At 36.6% G+C, this 3,339-nt stretch overlaps 1 protein-coding gene across 6 annotated transcripts in view; it reads left to right on the top strand.

The window, feature by feature from the left end:
- Positions 1–3,339, top strand: part of cbfa2t3 (CBFA2/RUNX1 partner transcriptional co-repressor 3) — a 159,907-nt gene that overhangs the window by 104,340 nt on the left and 52,228 nt on the right. The window lies entirely within an intron of this gene.

Below are 3,339 nucleotides of genomic sequence, written 5' to 3'. Positions count from 1 at the left end.
GATGGATGGATGGATGGATGGATGAAACATCAAGTTTCTCAGTGGATCTGTGCTCGACAATGCAGCCTAGGTGGAGTAGTCGAACACAGATCCACTGATCCTGTAACACAGCACAACTTCAGAAGACAGGTTGATTTGAAAAATTTGCAGTGTTCAATACATGTGTGTATTGAACAGTTCAGTACAGATACATGTATTTTTGCACCTCTAGAAAATATTTTTATTACTGCTCGACATCAAAGGCAATATGATTTTTTGGTTATGTCTGTTTGTAGCATTAGAAAAATAATTATTGAATTTTAACTAAACTCCCAGGAATGAATTACTGGARGCACATCTACAGCTGATSAAAGGAGATGAAAAGATATTTGAGTCTCTTTTTAATAAAGATGCTCTTCAGGAATCAATGACTCTCCCAGTCCGCTTCTTCCTSTGAGTTKACCTTCACAATAAAAGCCTATTCTGTTGTGAAAACAACTGTAAATACATTATATTAGTAGCAGAGAGTCATCCTTAACACATAATAATAGCACATCTCTCAAGATCTCACATCACAAGAGTTATCCACAAAGTTACTTTAACTCCAGCCTCAAAAGATAATTTCMTTTTAAATTACCAGCATGAAAGGCGACATGCATTCCTTCAAGAAATGCTAGGCTTTTATTTTTATATGAGGTGTCCAATCACAGCATAACTTCTGATATATAATTTTATCATAATTAACTTTAAGAAGGGTGATTTTAGAGTTTTTTGTAGAGGTGCTGCAGGATTGTTGCACATGGGGGTGCAGAAATGCCAGGTTTATAAGGAACACCAGGGTTTCCCCCTTGTATTACAAATCTTTTACCTTTTAATCAGCGCTGGAGTCGACGCTGCTCGGTATGAAAGCAGTGTTTGTGTCGAGGCCGGTGTGAGCGGTGTCGGGGCTCGGCAGCTGTCTGTGTGTACTTTACGAGCTGGTTCTGTTTGTTCTGTAGACACAGGTGGGGTCAGGAGGGTGTCAGCTTTGTCTTCTGTCCCCCTCCACGGTTATGTGTGTGTGTGTGTGTGTGTGTGAGAAAGAGAGAGGGCAGGCGGGAGGGGCTAAGGGACTAACAGACCCGTGTGGACAGGTGGAGGATTCTCACTATAGAGGCAGCAGATGTATTGTACCTGTCCTGTTCTCTGTCTCTCATTGTCTAGTTCTTTCTGACGGATGTGTGTTTATCCGATGGGTGGCGGTGCGCATTTAAGCTGAAAAAGTCAAGCAGAAAGTTGCTGCCCACAGACCTAAATCGATTTGTCCAATTTGCAGATTGAAACAAAAAACTTTGGTTAAAAAGCGAGAACGTGTCACGTTCATTTTAAAGGTAAAGCAGGTGGCTGTGGTCATCACTTGCTAATTTGGTGTCAGTTTTCTTARCTTTCAGGTGTATTTTGACCACAGGTTGCACCTGTTCTATCATTCTGTGAGGTTTATATTTTGTTTGTTTGTTTGTTTGTTTTTTTGCGTGTGAATGAATGTGAATTGAAACAAGTTCTTTGAGAAAGATTCCTTCATTGGAGCAAAGATGCAAAACGAATCAGATCAAGAAGTCGTTGCAAAGTCAAATTCATCAACTTTATTTGCACAATCTTTCTGATCTTAATGGTTAATGGGGGATAAGATTCAAAATTAACTATAGAAATGCTTTTTATTTAAACATTTTATGAATGCTTTGATCATCAAAACGTAAAAATCACATGACATCAAGCAAACAAACTAWCCTTTTTGTTGTATTTTTTTATTTAACATTAGCTTTAAACCATTTAAGGTTTTTTTTTAACTGTTTTGAGCATTGTGTCTATAAAAAGCTGAACTTGTCAGTTAAACATTAGATGAGAGCTTAATAAGAATGTTGCTGGTAACGGCTGCAGGAAAATATTTTACGGCTGCTAAAACAAAGAAAACAGAAGCTGGATGCTTGTTGATAACAGACTCACACCTTCCATCTGTCCGTCTTCACATGAGTCCACTAACCGGACCCTTTATGGCACCTGGACTCTGAGAAAACGGCTGTGAATGCTGAGTCATCGTTCACGTCGCTGTTGGCCTCTTTAGAGTTTCTTCTGTTCGTTTTTTTCTTACAACTTCAACACATTTTCATCCAAACGTTCYGCTCATTCAGGGGTTKGGTGCTGAAACCTTTGGAGTTTTTAGCTTTGATGTGTTTGAAAATGTTAAATGTTAACTTGTTTCATCAAAAATAATTAGTTTATTTTTGCTGAATTTAGCTTTGTAGCTTTTGTTTTGCTAGGTTTAGCTGCTGTTTTGCTAATTTAAAGTTTTAGTTTAAGCTTTAAGGTGCAATCTTGGAAAAGTTATCAGTTTTACCTTTTGGTTACTGTTTTTGCTAAACATAACTTTTAGCTGTTTTGCTAATTTTGGCTATTATTTGTCTGGGTGTACCTTTCAGCTATGTTTTGCAAATTTAAACTTTTATGTACATTTTTCCCCTAATTTTAGCCATTAGCTATAAATTAGATAATTTTATATTTTCGCTACTGATTAGCTTCTTTTAGGTTTTGGGTATAGTTTTACCAAATTTATCTTTTAGCCACAGTTGTTTTTACTATGTTGCTGATTTTAGCTACCATTTGGATAATTTTAGCTTTTAGCTATAAGGTTGTGCTCATTTTTAGTGTGTTTTTTGCTAGATTTAGCTATTTTGACTGCTGTTTTACTGTCTTAGCTTTAAGCCATGGTTTTAGCATTTAGCTACTGATTTGCAATTTTAGCTTCTGTTCTGCTTGTGTTTACTTCAACAATTAAGTTTCAGCTTCCTCAAGAATTTTTATTGAAATATTTCAGCACTATATTTTTTCAGTTTGTGCTAAGTTTATTTTTAAATGTTGACTTATCGACAGACACATGTTTTACATTTCGTTTTCTCTTAAAACTAATGATTAAAAAACTGTTAAATGAGTAAATAAGTGAATAAAGTCTGCAGAGTTGCTGGTTGTTTGAGGCTGTCCTGATATGAGGAAACAGCGGCCCCTACGGGCAGACAGCGGAACAACAGCACAGCTCTGTTCTTCTCATTAGGTTTTAATTGGCGCCGTTTGAGTCAGAAAAAAACCAAAACAGGACGGGTTTAGTTTTAAAGAATGCATTCCAGTCGACCTAAAATATCATCTGTGTAATCTAGATTATTTAATGAGGAATATTTGCTAATAATAATAAGAAAATAAGAGTGCTTTGAAACAAAATTCTGGGATAAAGTTTGAGCTTTTGGTGTTTTGTGACGTTTTACAACATTCAGTCCAAGGAGAGAGAGAGAGAGAGAGAGAGAGAGAGAGAGAGAGAGAGAGAGAGAGAGA

The sequence above is a fragment of the Austrofundulus limnaeus genome, unplaced genomic scaffold, assembly GCF_001266775.1.
Source record: "Austrofundulus limnaeus strain Quisiro unplaced genomic scaffold, Austrofundulus_limnaeus-1.0 Scaffold16, whole genome shotgun sequence".
Lineage (NCBI taxonomy): Eukaryota > Metazoa > Chordata > Actinopteri > Cyprinodontiformes > Rivulidae > Austrofundulus > Austrofundulus limnaeus.
The sequence above is the reverse complement of the archived record's forward strand: the minus strand, read 5'-3'. Positions and strand labels throughout refer to the sequence as shown.